Raw genomic sequence first — 17149 nt, forward strand, 5'->3', positions numbered from 1 at the left:
CTTTGGAGGGGATCAACAAATGTGGACAAGAGTGATATAGTGTACTTAGACTTTCAGAAAGCCTTTGACAAGGTCCGTCACCAAAGGCTCTTAAGCAAAGTAAGCAGTCACGGGATAGGAGGGAAGTTCCTCTCATGAATCAGTAAATGGTTAAATGACAAGAAACAAAGTGTAGGAATAAATGATACGTTTTTAGAATTGAGGGAGGTAAATAGTGGTGTCCCCCAGGAGTCTGTACTGTGACCAATGCTGTTAACATATTCATAAATAATCTGAGAAAAGGGGTGAACAGTGAGGTGGCAAAATTTGCAGACAATGCAAAATTGCTCAAGATAGTGGAGTCCAAAGCAGACTGTGAAGAGTTACAAAGGGATCTCACAAAATTGGGTGATTGAGCAACAAAATGGTAGATGAAATTCAATGTTGATAAATTCAAAGTAATACACATTGAAAAACAATCCAAATTATACATACAAAATGATGGGGTCTGAACTAGTTGTTACCACACAAGAAAGATCTTGGAGTCATTGTGGATAGTTTTCTGAAAACATCCATTCAATATGCAGCGACAGTCAAAAAAGTTAACAGAATGTTAGAAATAATTAGGAAAGGGATAGATAATAAGATATAATGCCTCTATATAAATCCATGGTACGCCCACATCTTGAATACTGTGTGCAGATCTGGTCACCCCATCTCTAAAAAAAGATATATTGGAATTGGAAAAGGTACAGGAAAGGGCAACAAAAATGATTAGGGGTATGGAACAGCTTCTGAATGAGGAGAGATTAAAAAGACTGAGACTTTTCAGCTTGAAAAAGAGATGACTAAGTGGGGATATGATAGAGGTCTATAAATTCTTGACTGGTGTGGAGAAAGTGAATAGGGAGGTGTTATTTACTCCTTCAAATAACACAAGTAACATGGGTCGCCCAATGACATTAATAGGCAGCAGGTTTAAAATGAACAAAAAGAAGTACTTCTTTCACAACACATAATCAACCTGTGGAACTCTGCCAGGGGAGGTTGTGAAGGCCAAAACTATAACAGGGTTCAAAAAAAGAAGTAGATAAGTTCATGGAGGATAGATCCATCAATGACTATTAGCCAGAATGGGCAGGAATGTAACACCATGCTCTGAGTGTCCCTAGCCTCTGTTTGCCAGAAGCTGGGAATGGACGAGAGGGGATGGATCACTCGATGATTGGTTGTTCTGTTCATTCCCTCTGAAGCACCTGACATTGGCCACTGTTGGAAGACAGGATACTGGGCTGGATGGACCATTGGCCTGACCCAGTATGGCTGTTCTTACATTCTTATGGTAAGTGAGGAATGTCCCAGGCCTTGGGGTAATGTAAAAGAAAGCACAAAGTCTAGAGTGGGCAAAGGAGACAGAGGCAATGGTAATAAGATAAGCCTGAACAGAAAGAAGGACCAGGAAGGCTGAAGGAGGACATTTTGGCTAAGATGTTGGTAGGGATGGATTTATGAAGAGCTTTGAAAATGAGAACAACCTTGAACTTTGGATCAATTCTGGGTAAGCATCCACACTTTAGGATGCTTGCATGAACCAAGGCCTTTGAACATTTTGGGATTCACCCATCACAAATTTCGTTACCTTGCTGTTCAGAAGAATCAACCAGATAGACTGAGCAGAGGGACAGTGATATGCTCATGAACGTCTGCACACCTGCAAACCATAATACACATGGTAGGTTTAATTTTAGAGCTACCAGTCTTAAAGGCATCAGTGCATTTCAAGTAGCATTTCCCTCTCCAAGATATATGTACACAGTATGGCATGGGCATGCAGCATGTAACAGTTTGGACATGAATTAAGTCAGAAGGCACACATGCTGCCCATTTGTTTTTGCAGGGTCAGCCTTTAGGTAATTAATGATACACTCTTTCTCCCCATCCCAAATAAAGCAATTACAGATAAATATTCACTTACAGCTCTAGTAGTTTTCAATGCTCCTGAGGTTGCCATTGTACTTTAGGAAGATGGGTATATTTACAATGATGTTTACTGATAGCTATAGCCTGTTTGCTTTGACTTCTCACCATCCTTCCACTGATGCCTTCACTTTCCACACCTCCCATGCTTCTTTCCATCCCTCCTTTCTTTCCTCCACCTCCTATTTCCCCTGCAATGCCTCTTCCCCCCTACTTCTGTCTTTCCCACTCCCCTGTTCCCATTACTTCATTCCCCTCCTGCTTTCTTCCTCACCCTACCCTGGGCCCCATATTACACTAAGATACAAGAAATCCCATAAAGAAAAAAACATGCTCCCCCCCCGCCCAAAATCAGAGAAAAAGGTGAAGTGTTACAAGATCTATTTAGTTTATATTGAGTCTTGCAATATTTGGTGGTTTACTTAAAACCCCAGCTCCTGGAGTTATATGGTTCCATGAGAATCTCAGTTTTAATTTAAAAAAGCATTTTTCTAGTCCTCATAGTGTCAGAGAAAAGTTTGAAAACTTGATTGAGTGCACCTTAAAAAGCTGAGAAACCAGAAGGCAAATAAAAACAACACCAAATTGGCTTAAAAATAATCAGTCTCATGATTTTTGAGGCCTGACTAGTGATTTTTGAATACTTGACATTGGCAATACTGCAAACCATAGATCAAACATGATGGTTCCCAGTCATCACTTGGATCACTCTGTGTGTATGTTAGCTTCCTTTCTTCCCATCCTTTCTCTAACTTATCGGTTTATACTGTAGGCTATTTGGAACAGAGAGTGTTTTATACTATGTTTGTACAGTATCTAGCACAACGAGGCCCTGATCCCTGACAGCTGGGAGACCAAGGTCTCTGTTAAAGCAAGCAGGGCCAAGAAAACTACAAAGACCAATACACAGGGAGTGTTAGATTCTCAACTGGTGAGGGCAGAACCACTAACTAAAAGAGGTAACAGGTAGTATTTGAAGAAGGGTCATAATCTCCTCTCTCCTTGCTTCCTGAATGAGGATGATTTTGAACCTGGACCAGCTAACCCTTTACATCCTGCCCAACCACGAGAATGTGTATGTTAGACCCAGCAACATTTCTGCTGTTCCAAGTACGGGCCTCTCTTGAGCACAGGCTTCCAAAAAAATACCTAATTGGCTGGTGGTTTGGTGATGTGGACAAATGGTGATGTGGCTAACAGGTGGGTAGGGATAGCTCAGTGGTTTGAGCATTGGCCTGCTAAACCCAGGGTTGTGAGGTCAATCCTTGAGGGGGCCACTTAGGGATCTGGGGCAAAAATCTGTCTGAAGATTGGCCCTGCTTTGAGCAGGGGGTTGGGCTAGGTTACCTGCTGAGGTGCCTTCCAACCCTGATATTCTATGGTGAACATAATTTGAACTGCAGTCTTCAGAAGTGAAAAGGTAGCATATTAACCCACTGCACCTACCTATTTTTTTTATGGTTAGAGTAGCTATTTTAACTGTAAGTGGGTTATAGCTTAGATAAAATAGGAAATGACTTGAATCTTCACCCAAGCCAAATCTCTTGGCAGTTTGAAAAAGTTTAATTCTCTTGTTAAAAATGTATTTCTCTGTCATAAATAGTATGAAAATACTCACTTTGTAACATGGTAACACCTGGTTAAATGGAGAGATTCAGTGATTATATTACTGTATAATGTTTCGTTAAACAAAAGCTCATTGTTGTAATGATTATTGTATTCTCTGATATTTACACGACTAGAATTTGTAAAACTTCCTAAATAAAGACATAGTTCTAAAAGATGTATTTCCAATTTTTTGTTTTGTTAGGAGTGGAAGTAGAAGTGCCAAAATAGAACCCAAACCTTGCAATTCCCAGCTTTGTCTGATGTATTCCAGTGTTTGGCTGGCAGGCTAAGAAGCCCATCACCAAAGTAAGTACCATCCTATTTCTGGTTATCTTAAACAATTAATACTGGAAATATCATGAGACGCTCTGCTCTTGTGCAGTTATCAGCCTAATTTTGCAGACTTTAGGGAGTCACCGTGTTCAGATATGATATGGAGAAACATTCACATTTTGTAATGTTTCTCCAAGACTAAACCTTTGAAAGTTTTCAGGCTTCCCCTGTCACTAGTTCTAACAATGCATCAGAATTTGAAATCTCTTGTTTTGCCATTTTTGTACTTGGGTTGGTCATACTTTTGAGGTGCCTTTTCTGATTTGGGTTTTCCATCTCTGGTAGAGAGGAAGTACAGTATAAGGCACTTGACACCCAGTCATCAATCAAACCAGATGCCACTAGAAAAGGTCTTCCAGCATACTGGCAAACCCTCCTAATGTAGATGTAGCTTATACAGGCAAAAGATTGCTTTTGCCAATGTAGCTTATACCTGTTCCCCAAACTAAATAAGCACTCTTTGCCAGGATAACTGTCTACACTAGGCCTTTTGTTCATGTAAAATGTCGTAATTAAACCCACATCCCTAGCTGGCATTACTATACTGGCAAAAGTTTTAAGTGTAGACCTGGCCCCAATATTAAATCCTTGTTTAGTGTTCATGAAACAACTCTTCTTAATAGTCATGACAACAGCACAAAAATACATAAACCTAAACTGGCTCAAACCAGAACATTTGAATATTCAACTCTGAAAACAATTGAAGCAGATTTAAGAGAGAGAATCTGTCTTTGTCAACATCAAACACAACAGGTTCATCCATAGATGGTTACCAGCTCAGCAATTTTTTGGAGGAACAATGATTGACCAAGGAGATGTAGTACAAAAGAGTAAAACATTCAGAAATATACATATTGTTATGAACTGGGTGAAACTTTGTTATGGGTTGAATTAAAACCTTGTTGAGATTGATGAGTGAAAAGACACTCTTCAGTTAACATAACTGTAAGGATAAATTAATCTCAAGCCCTCACCTAACAGGAGTTTTGGACTGTGTGGGTGGAGGGGGTTTTGGTTGGCGGGGTGTGTCTGTATCTATAAAAAACACAGAACCAGGGCCCAAACTTTGACTATAATTGAAAAGGAGCAACAACATTCTACCATATTTTGCTCTCAGTTCAGCTAGTACAGCTCCACTGAATTCAGTGAGCTTGCATGGGAATACCTGAGAGCAGAATTTGTTTCACTATGACAAAAACAAAAATATCCAACACAATATAGCAATGATTAAACATGGAGAAGGCTTGGTGTATCTCCTATGTATCGTAACCCACCTATATCCTTGCAGTGTACTATATTATATACATTTAGTAATTTTCAATAGTAGTACACCTATTTAGTACATATATACTTGTATTTACCTACATGCTTATACAGATTAGTGTAATGTTCTGTATAACACTCGGATACCAAAGATCTATCTGTGTATTTACCTGTGTGCTTATATATCTCTGTGAAATATGTTGTTTTTCATGGTCTAACACTACTAAATACCTGATTGTGATATACTGGTGTACATGTCATGCAAACATAAACAGTTAAATTAATTGGCCCAATTTAAGCCCTGGACTATATAGGTGAAGATAATGGGGCTTGTACCTGTTTCCATCAATGCTGAATGATGCCCATGGTGTGAACTTTAGTATGAGACAGCAGCATTAATAAAATGAGATCTAACAGTTTGTAGATTAGAGTGCCATTAATTAAATTCCCTGAGGATTCCAGTCCGGTCATTCTGTCTGAATTAGAAAATAGGAAAATACTTTGCACTGAGCAAGTAGCTTAGGGATAAAGATGTCTCTTGCTAAAATTAAGCACTGATTCACAATGACATTATGAAAACACTAAACTGCACATTAAAATTCCTAAACATCACACCTACTCACAACAAGCCAATGCAAACTTTTGTTACTTCTGTGTCTAGAAATGAATTTGCAAATTAGGAATATGATGTCAGTATAAAAGAATTCAAATGAATTTTATCTGATTGGTAAGTGAACTCAAGTACTAAGATACTAAATAAATATTTGACAACACAATTATCTGGTGTAATTTATTTTACATATGTGCTAATTGAAAACAAAAGTTTTTTCTAAGCTGCAAGCAATTTGTAGGCAAACCACAAAATAGGATGATAGTAATAGGTGACATTATGTCACATTGGAGAATTCCCCACCCAAAGGCCACAGGCATACTAAACAAATAATGAAAACTACAAGGTGGAGCATGGTTATAAAAAATAAAAAAAATAAAAAAAAAGTGAAAGCTTTGTCACATTAGTCACAATGAATTTAGAAATACATCATTGTCCTATCTTCAGTGAACATAGGGAAAAATTGATCACCATCTGTTTTATAACAGCCCTTAATATATTTGAAGACTTATCAGGTCCCACCCTCTGTCTCCTTTCTCAAGACTAAACATACCCAGCTTTTTAACTTTTTTTTCTCATAGTATTCTAGCTGAGGCCTCACCAGTTCCAAGTAGATCAGGACAATTAACTCCTGTGTTTTATGTATGACAGTGCATTAATACACCCCAGAATGATATTAGCCTTTTTCACAATGCATCACATGGTGGCTCATATTCAGGAGTGCAAGTAGGGGGGTACCCACCAGTACTCAGTACCAGCAAGAGATTTTTAGCAGGTACAGGGTACCAGAAAGACTTGGGGCTAGCCCCCCCAGTCTGAGGGGGGGGGGAGTGCTGTGCTCTGCTCCTTAAAAGCTAGGAGGGCATTAATTCTTTAAATGGTTTTAACAGCACAATACCTATGCTAACAAACTTAAACAAAGGCTTTGTTAGCATATGTATTGTGCTGTTAAGTTGGTCAGGAGTCCTCAAGAGGGGAGGGGAGAGGTGGTGGGGACGGAAGGAATTTAAACAGTGTTTTTGATTCTGTTTCTCCCCATTGATCTGAATTATCCATGACATCCATACTGCATCACAGTCAATATTGTTAGAGGAATTCCTCTGCTTGCACTGACCAGAGGATGTTTGGATTCTGATGTCAACCCAGTTCTGCAGCCTGACAGGAATCAGGTGTTGTCCCCAGTGTACACAGAATTCTTCTTTGCAGCCAAACTAGTCTAACATGCATTTTGTTAACTGGAACTGGAGCAGCAAAACAAATGCCTAATTTTCCAGCTTTGTGGGTGAGAAAACTATAAGTGAAGATTATAATGCTGGACACTGACAGCCTTAAACCAGCTGCCTCAGGAATCTGCCAAGAACTTTGCTGAGAATATGTTCCTCATCTTAGCAACGGAGCTAAGACTTATCACACATCTGCCCACCTTTATTCAAATGAAGCTCCTTCTGATCTGACAGTTCAGGCATTGTCAGTTTCATCCGGAACAATTTACAAACTTGGAACCTAATCCCGTAAACCTTTAATCATTTGATCAACCCTATTGAAGACAATGGGACTATTTGCATGACTATGGACCACTTTTGTGGGCTGGTAAGAGTTTCAGGAGTCTGTTCCTATAAAGGAAGTTGAATCCCCCATTCAAATGCAATGCTTGGGTACAATACCATAAAGCAGTTTAGGATACAGTTCTACTTAAAATTTGTCTTTTAATAAGTCATACATATGCTGAAATGGCTCCTCACCCAATTCCCATATTCCATATAAACAGACTGAATACTACATATGTGGAGGAAAAGTGAGTAGTTAAGCATGTTGATGTTTGTATATACAAAGGGGGGTGTCGGAGGGGATGGGGAGAGCATGGGGGCCCCGGGCTGGGGGCGGGGAGGGGTCACATGGAGGGTCACGTGGCAAGGTCACATACCTCCCCTTGTGTCCCTCCCATGAGTGCAGTACCGGCAAGAAACGATTTCTACTTGCACACTGCTCATATTCAATTTTGATCTACTATAACCCCCAGATTCTCTTCAGCAGTATGTGGCAGGGTGGTACCAGCCTGTGGTAGGCAAGAAATATATAAGGATTGTATATAGTTGGACACCGGTAGTGGGAAAACGCTTAAAGAATAAAGGACATGGGTGTTGCACAAGCTGAAGTGTCCCTGGACTTATTTGGGAGGGCAACCGGGCCCAGAAGAAGAGGGGCCGGCCGTGCACCCTGTGACACAGTACAACTGCCTAACCAGCTATTCCTCATGTTATATTTGTGCATTTGATTTTTCCTTCCTAAGTGTAATACTTTGCACTTGTCTTGAATTTCATCTAGTTAGTTTCAGACCAGTTCTCCAATTTGTCAAGGTTATTTTGAATCCTGTCCTCCAAAGTGCTTGTAACCCACAAATTGGCATCCTCCATAAATTTTATAAGCATACTTCTACTCCATTATAAAAATCATTAATGAAAATGTTGAATAGTACTGGACCCAGGACAGATCCCCTGGGAGACCCACTAGATATGTTCTCCCAGTTTGAAAGAAAACCATTTAATACAGCCTTTCAACTCACATTATGGTAGTTTTATCTAGACCAGTGGTTCCCAAACTGTGGTTCACGCCCCCATTAGTGGGGCCTGGAGGAGCATTCGGGAGCATGTGACGAGGCCCAGGTCAGCCCCCATGGGAAAAGAGAATGTCATCCAGTCCTGCTCTGTCCCCTAGCTCTGCTCTGGCTCCACCCCAAGCTGCATCCCTGCCCTCATCCCCTGGCTCCCGGCTCCACACCTGGCCACGGCCCTGGCTGCGCCTTCGCTCCTGGCCCTGGCTACAGCTCCAGCCTGGGCCCCAACCACAGCCCAGCTGCGGCCCCATCCCTGCTCCCAGTCCTGCCCCAAACTGTGGCCCTGGCTCCCGGCCCTGGCTCCCAGCCCAGCTCCATCCCCAGCCCTATCAAGAAAGGAATAAGGTTGGTTTGGCATGATTTATTCTTGACAAAATCCATGTTGACTATTACTTATAACCCTATTATTTTCTAGGTGCTTACAAACTGATTGTTTAATAATTTGTTCCAGTATTTTTCCAGGTACTGAAGTTAGGCTGACTGGTCTATAATTCCTTAAGTTCTCTTTGTTCCAATTTTTAAAGATAGGTTCTATGTTTGCCCTTTTCCTCTGGGCCCTCACCCATCCTCCATGAGCTCTCAGAGATAATCACTAACAGTTCCAAGAATGGATCAGTGAGTTCCTTACATATCCTAAGCCTGGTCTACACTACAGAATTAGGTCGATATAAGGCAGCTTACGTCGATCTAGCTCTGTAAGATTCTACACTAAAATGTAACTCCCACTAATGTAACTTGCCCATGACACCGACTTAATAACTCCACTGCCCTGAGAGGCGTAGCATTTAAGTTGATGTAGTTAGGCCGACACGGTGTCAATGTAAATACTGTGTTGCTTACATTGATTGTTGCTGCCTTTCAGAAACCATCCCACGATGCTCCACACTGGCAGTTAAATTGGTGCAAGTGCTTCAGGTGTGGACATGCACTGCCAACACAAGGAGCTTAGTGTGGATGTGTAAAACTGATTCAGTTACTGAGGTGGCTGTATGTCAACGTAACGTCGGTGTATTCAAATTGGTAGAGCCTGACAAAATTCACCCTAAGGGCAAGTCTACAGTACAAAATTAAATCAACCTAACTTATCTAAATATTCTTTAACTTGTTCTTTCCTATTCTGTTTTGTGTTTCTTTCCCCTTGCTAATATTAATTGTGTTAAGAATCTGGTCACAATTAAACTATTTAGTGAAGCCTGAAGCAAAATAAGCATTAAACACCTCAGCCTTTTTGATGTCATCCATTATTAACTCTTCTTCCGCACTAAGTAGTGTACTTATACTTTCCTTCATCTTTTTCTGTCTGCTAATGTATTTATAAAACCTCTTCTTATTGCCTTTTGACCTTTGCTAGGTATAACTCATTTTGTGCCTTAGACTTTCTGATTTTGTCCCTATATGTTTGCACTATTCTTTTCTCTGTTTCCATTTTTTTGTATGATTTCTTTTTGATTTTCAGATCACTAAAGAGCTCCTGATGGAGAACTATTGGCATCTTAGTATTCTTTCTATCTCTCCTTCACATTAAGATAGTTTGCTGTTGTGCCTTTAATATTGTCTCTGAGAAACTCCTAGCTCTCCTGAGCTCCTATTTCCCTTAGATTTTCTTCCTATGGGACCTTACCTACTAGTTCTCTGAATTTGTAAATCTGCTTTTTTGAAGTCCATTGTTCTTATTCTGCTGTTCTCACTCCTTTCTTTGCATAGAATCATGAAATCTATCATTTCATGGTCACTTTCACTCCAATTGCCTTCTACTCTCAGATTCACAACCAATTCTTCTCCATTAGACAGAATCAAGCCTAAAATGGCTGCCCCCCCATTACTTCCTCCACCTTCTGAGACAAGAAGTTGTCCTCAATATATTCCAAGAACTTATTGAGATTTTGTGTTTTGCCGTGTTACATTTCCAACAGATGTCTGGGTAGTTAAAGTCTCCCATTACTACCAGTAATTGTGATTTGGATATTTCTGTTATTTGTTCTAGAAATGGATCATCCACCACCTCCTCCTGATTTGATGGTCTACTGAACTCCCCTATCACGATGTCACCCCTGTTTTTTCCCCCTTTATCTTCACCCAGAGCTTTCATCTGATCTGCCTCTCACCTCCTTCTGGACCTCAAAACAAGGAAATATATTCTTGATGATGTATAATGCAACACCATCTGACTTTTCCCCTGTCTGTCCTTCTTGAACAAGCTATACTCCTGTATACCAATATTTCAGTCATGAGATTTATCCCATCAAGTCTGAGTGATGCCAATTAAGTCATAATCTACTCTGTGTATTAAGACTTCCAGTTCTTCCTATTTATTCCCCATACTCCTTGCATTTGTATATAGCTATCTAAGATGTTAAGCAGAGTCTTCCACTGTGGTAAAATCAATGGAAGCTCCTGGGTGTTCAGCAGTTCTGAAATTCAGGCTACTTAGGTGCCTCAATATGGATTTAGGAGCCTAATTTATTTACTCCTGTTTTTAAAACCTTGGCTTAAATGTCCATCCACAAATGTTATGTGTACAATTATTTGTATGTGTAACTACTTCATTTGTCTACACAAATGGGTTTTTATATGTACAAACTGGGTAGAGGGGCACTTCTCTGATTTGCGTATACAAACAGATGTTTGCATGACAGATACAGTTATTGCTCATGTGAATTATTACATACAGCTTTTGGTGAACACCTAGAAGCTAGTTTCTGGAAATGTTGTGAATTTTTTTTTAAATGCAGGGCAGTTTTGCCTTTCAGTTCCTTAATGTTTGTTAAAGTTGCTTAATGTGGTGCTTTCATTTAAATTATGTGAAACTAGTATTCTGATGTCCCCAAATTCTCAGGTACCCCAAGCTAATTTTGCAAGGTTGGAGTTGGTGAACATCTGGAAAAAGATGACAGGGATCATGTAAAATCAGGGCTACCTTTCTAGTTGATAAAGGTACATATATGGTCTTCTCAAGAAAGTTATAAAGCTCTGTTACCCTTTCACCTTCTTTCCCCATTGCCCCCACTCCTGCAGTCCCACCTTGTACTCTTGTATTGCAGTCAATGAGTGTCAGAAAAGGGATCACAGTGGATTATCCCTGAACAATTGTATAAAATCGTGGTGAATACATTATAAAGGGTAGATAATGTGGAACTCTATAAAAAGTAATGTTTTGTAAATGATGATGTAATTTAAATGAAGTACAGTACTTTTCCCTCCATCAAATAAAATCATTCTGTTTGCCATCTCTTAAGGATTTATATTGCTCTTTTAGAACAAGACATAAAATTAATTGTTTTCTTATCACATAAAATCAAAGTATACATTAATATGTAGTATAGTAAGGAAATTACTATGTTTGGCCCCAGTCCTGATCCTACTGAAGTCAATGGTAATACTGCCAGAAATTATGCAAGATGAGGTCTCCAGTGAATGGATCTCAGGAGCGTTGCAGGGTCATGATATTAACTAGTGTTGGTGATGGTAGACAATAGACCAGTCAGCTTAACTTTGGTACCCAAAAATATAATGGAGGAAATAATCAAACAATCAATTTGTAAGCACTTAGACTATAAGTAATAGTCTGCATGGATTTGTCAAGAACAAATCATGTCAAACCAACTTAATATCCTTCTTTGACAGGGTAATGAGTTTTGTGGATAGGGAGGAAGCAGTAGATGTGATATATCTCAACTTTAATAAGGCTTTTAGTGCTCTCTCACATGACCACCTCTTAATCAAATTGGGGAAATATAGCCTAGATGAACCTATTAGAAGTGGGTGCACAACTGGTTGGAAAAGCATACTTAGAGTAGTTATCAATAGTTCACAGGCAAGCTAGAAGGGATATCAAGTGGGTCCCGCAGGGATCTGTCTCAGGTCTGATTCTTTTCAATATCTTCATAAATGATTTGGATAATGGTATATAAGTGTACTCTCTAAAGTTTGCAGATAACACCAAGCTGAGAGGACAGCACCTTGGAGGACAGGATTATAATTCAAAATGATCTTGACAAACTGGAGAAATGGTCTGAAATGAATAGGATGAAATTCAGTGAGGACAAATGCAAAGTACTACACTTGGGAAGGAATAATCAATTGCATAAATATAAAATGGGAAATGACTGCCTAGGAAGGAGTACTGAAGAAAAGGATCTGCTTCTGCATCACCATATGCATAATGTCCATGAACGTCTATGAGCGGTCCACACATAGAGGCAAATTCTGGTTTAATTGAAATCAATGTAGTTTTGCCAATTGGCTTCATGGGATCATCATTTTGCCTGCAGAGAAGTTACAGTATCAGGCCCTTTCAGGTATACATTTTAAGGATTCATTATATATTTACATACTGTATATTTGTTGTATTTCAGAGGAGTCCTTATTCATGTAAACTGTCTACACTTTTCCAATTCATTTTAAAAGGCCATCCTCGTACAACCACATATTCTTTAGACATGTGCCAGACAAGTAAGGAATAGCTTCTGCTGGATCTGTTTCCTGAGCAAGTTAGTAGGTAAGCTGAAACCTTCATGATTGTGCTAAGAAATCACTTATGATTGATTGGCTGTCAGTGTTTTCCACATAAAATGTAACTAAGAGAATTTTTTGGAAATTCATGGGCCAAATTCATCCCTGAACAAACTCCATTGACGTCAATGGAGTTACAACAGGGATTAATTTAGCTCTGTAACTGTCCAAGAAAGAAGCTGGTAAAGCACAAATATGGATATTTTGGCTTATCTTTATTATTCTTTTAAATAGATTAAAATACCACTGTCTGCAAGATGCAACAATATATTATGTAGGGATCCATAAATTGTCCTAACAATGTATCCAATCTGAAATTAATGTGATTACCCTATCAAAATTTATTCTACTCTTCATTAATAAGTATTTTAGGGCAGACATCCGAAGAACTTGTTATTAGGACTTTACCAAGATTTAACTTAACAGAAAATAAAAATTATTTTTAGATCCCATGTATTCAATATTTCAAATGTACTTTGTTACATAAAGATTTGTAGATTATGGGAATTGTTTCAAAATACCATCTTGGCTTTCATGTTGCATATTTTTCTATGTTGCAAGCATTTTTTGATACGTTGCAGTATTTCCAGTCAGCCATTAGTAACAGATTTAGCAGTTGTTTTAGTCTTCATAATTCTTGTTCTGTTTTGTATGCCATCAAAAATAATTTAGAGGCTGATCCTGAAAACACTTGCTACTGGGTGCAGTGCTTACTACCATAGTCCTCTTGAAGGCACTTTACCTGGTAATAAAAGTGTGCAGGAGGCTGCAAGCATTCGTTTGATTTTTGGGAAGACATTCTGACATCACATAGTTTTGCACTACAAGTCTATACCACATTCTAGGACTTCTGTGTTCTATTTCTTACACTGCCTCTAACCTGCTGTTACAAGTCACATAATCTCTTTCCCCTCATTTTACCCAGGTGTAAAACAGATATAAATTGCCTGCTTCACTGGGGTATTGTGAGGATTGATTGATTATCTTTTGACAAAATGCTTTGAGATCCTTGGATTGAAAAGCACTATTTTAAAGGTAAAATTTTCAGAAACCTTAGCCTAGCCTTCATTTATGCATGCACAATAACTGCACTCATAAATATTTTTATTTGAATTGCAGGAGTTGCTAGAGGCCTCAGTCGGGGTCGTCTTATGCTGAACATAACATGTAACAAAAGATGGCCCCTGCCCTAAGGAGCATATACTATAACTTGCACATACATTTCATAGCATTTTTGTATGTAAAACCCATTTGTGCTTCATTTGTCCACATAACATGGGTTTGTGCGTGTACATTTTTTATTTGTGTGCAAAAGCATTAGTGTACAGAAATTATGTGCCCAAGTGATTGAGTGTTCAAAGTTGTTTGCACACACATACAAATTATGTTTTGAAAATTTGGCCCAATCAATGGAAAGAATCTATTTATTTACTTAATATTTCAATCACCAAAAGCCGATTGTACAGAACAGACTATCCTACCACAATAAATAATACAAAACAACCTGCTTATCTAGTTGCTTATGCTACATAGTAGAAGTTACAGTGAGTTTTATGGTGTAGTCCTATTCTGAAAATGTGTAACAGGTAATACCTTTGGAAACTCTGTTTATGGAACTTTTGGAATAATTAAACTTGATGAAATATGCAAGGAGATAAAAAAAGAAAGTAAAGCATTTCCACACCCAATGGAAATTATTAATTTGGGAAGCAAACATTATTGAAATGAGCAATGTTTCTGAACCGATCAAAGCAATGTAACACATAACCTCCAGGTTATTTCTTCCTCTAGGCTCTCCAGTATGTCCTGTCTTTTCTGTGTTGTCTGGTCTTTGCCTGATCCAAAGCCTAATGGTTTCAATGGGCTCTGGATCAGGACCTTTGTGTCTTGTAAAGGTGCTTAAGAAATAATAATGGAAATGGTAGAAGGATAAAAATGTCTGTCTTACCAATGTAATGCCAGGTATTTCAAACCTAGAAGTTTTACTGGGGCATTCATACACAATATAGTTCATTCCCTTCTCAAAAGTCTAACATTTTTCTTCCCTTCCACTTCTATCCAGGAAAGTTCCATCATGGTTTACCTTTGATGCCCAACACAGCTTGATTTTTAGTTTATTTGACCAATGCCTATGTTAAGAGATTTTTTTTCCAGGAGTAAAACCAACGTTATGAGAGTATTCCAAGTGAAATCAATCTATGTATTTAAGCAACTTGTTAAACATCAACTTGCTTAAATACTGAGACGGTAAACAAGTGTAAACAAATACAAAGAAGCAAAGTGAGCTGCCAGGCAGGCAGTGAAGGAGGCCGAAGAGTGCCCTAGAGAATTTGTATGCCAAGCTTTTAAACAACGCACAGTTTGCTGGCAAAAAGATACATAGCACTGCAAAAAAGAGACTCAAAGAGAAGTATGGAATGTAATTGATGATCGGGGAGACTGCTGGTAACACCTGAACAAGTGAAAGAGAGATGCAAACAATACTTTGAGAGTCTCTTAAATGAGGCAAATCCCTTTAGGGTGGAGTTGCCAACTTGTAACCCTAATGTGGTGCCTGAACCTAACATAAGAGGAGGTGGTGAGAAATGCAGTCCAGGAAATGAAAAATGGTAAGGCCTGATGAAATTCCAGTAGACATGGTGAAAGTCTTACATGAGAGAGGTACAGTAGAACCTGAGAGTTACGAACATCAGAGTTACGAACTGACCAGTCAACCACACACCTCATTTGGAACTGGAAGTACGCAATCGGGCAGCAGCAGAGACAAATAAAACAAGCAAATACAGTACAGTACTGTGTTAAATGTAAACTATTAAACATATAAATGGAAAGTTTAAAAAAAGATTTGACAAGGCAAGGAAACAGTTTCTGTGCTTGTTTCATTTAAATTAAGACGGTTAAAAGCAGAATTTTTCTTCTGCGTAGTAAAGTTTCAAAGCTGTATTAAGTCAATGTTTAGTTGTAAACTTTTGAAAGCACAACCATAACATTTTGTTCAGAGTTACAAACATTTCAGAGTTACAAACCAGTTCCCTTCCCAAGGTGTTTGTAACTCTGAGGTTATACTGTATAAAATAATGAGTAGAGTGGTTAAAGCCATATAGTGAGACAAGAAAATTCCTGAAGACTGGTGCAAATCTATCCTGGTCCCAGTACATAAGGAGGGAAGCATCCATCAATGTGGAGATATTGAGGGATAAAGATATTGTTGCATGGGATGAAGATACTGGAACATATCATGGACAATAGAATTAGAAAAATGGTGGAATCCCTCTTTGAATAAGAACAATCAGTTTTAGGAAGGGATGAGGAACCATAGATGCCATGTTTGTAATTTGTAAGGAATAGAGAAGTGGCTAGACTACCAACAGGATAGCTTCTGGGCTTTTATAGATGTAGAAAAAGTATACAATACAGTGGACAGAAGGTACCTTGGTAGCTGGGTCACAGAAGACAGCAAACTTGAATATGAACTACAGTCCAGATTAGGGAGGGTGGAAGTGTATGGAATAACATCTCAGGGGTTGTGGAAGACAAGCATATGCCACTGAGCCTAAAAGCCCAACTGTATAGAACAATGGTGTGCCTCACAAAGCTGTATGGTGCAGAAGCCTGAGCGATAAAGAGATGGCAGGTTCAATACCTACAGATGTTTGAGATGAGATGTCTTCATGCCACAAGAGGGCTTACATGAGGACACAGGTTTCTAACTGAAAGTATTAGGATGGAAATCCAAGTCTGAGATGTGGCTGACAAATCAAGGAAGCATTACTTTGTTGGTTTGGACACATGCAGAGGAGGAATGAAGGTGACCTGGTGAAGATAGTATGGCAGGAAAGGATAGAATAGAGATGCTGAGGAAATGATGGATGGATTGCATCAAACTAGATGGTAGGTAAGTGGATTTTAGTGCTTCCTCAGACATGCAATGATGGTGGATGCTTCCATGATGATATGACCCCAGTTGATAAGATAAGGGGAAGAAAATTAAATTTCAACATTTTCAAGAAGCAAAACTGATGGAAACTACCACAGACCATTTCAGCTAAACTAAAGCTAGATATATTAAACTGTATTAATAGTTAGAATGTAGTAATAATAATAATAATAAAAAAGTTCACATGTGGCAATAGTATTTTATTACCTGATCTAATCTTCTGCTCAGTTCAAAGTAGATTTTTATAAAGCTTACAATTTATATTGTACCGAGTTATATCCACATGTGTTTGGTTTATGTAAAAATTATAAAACAT

At 38.8% G+C, this 17149-nt stretch overlaps 1 long non-coding RNA gene across 1 annotated transcript in view; it reads left to right on the top strand.

The window, feature by feature from the left end:
- Nucleotides 1-3775: 3775 nt before the first annotated feature.
- LOC113409496 overlaps nucleotides 3776-17149 on the top strand; it is a 15977-nt gene continuing 2603 nt past the window's right edge. Inside the window, exon 1 of the long non-coding RNA XR_003370547.2 lies at nucleotides 3776-3870. This is a non-coding gene — a long non-coding RNA (uncharacterized LOC113409496). The remainder of the gene's footprint in view (nucleotides 3871-17149) is intronic.

Source organism: Terrapene carolina, unplaced genomic scaffold (genome assembly GCF_002925995.2).
Source record: "Terrapene carolina triunguis isolate 2854851 unplaced genomic scaffold, T_m_triunguis-2.0 Scaffold33715, whole genome shotgun sequence".
NCBI classification, from domain to species: Eukaryota; Metazoa; Chordata; order Testudines; family Emydidae; genus Terrapene; species Terrapene triunguis.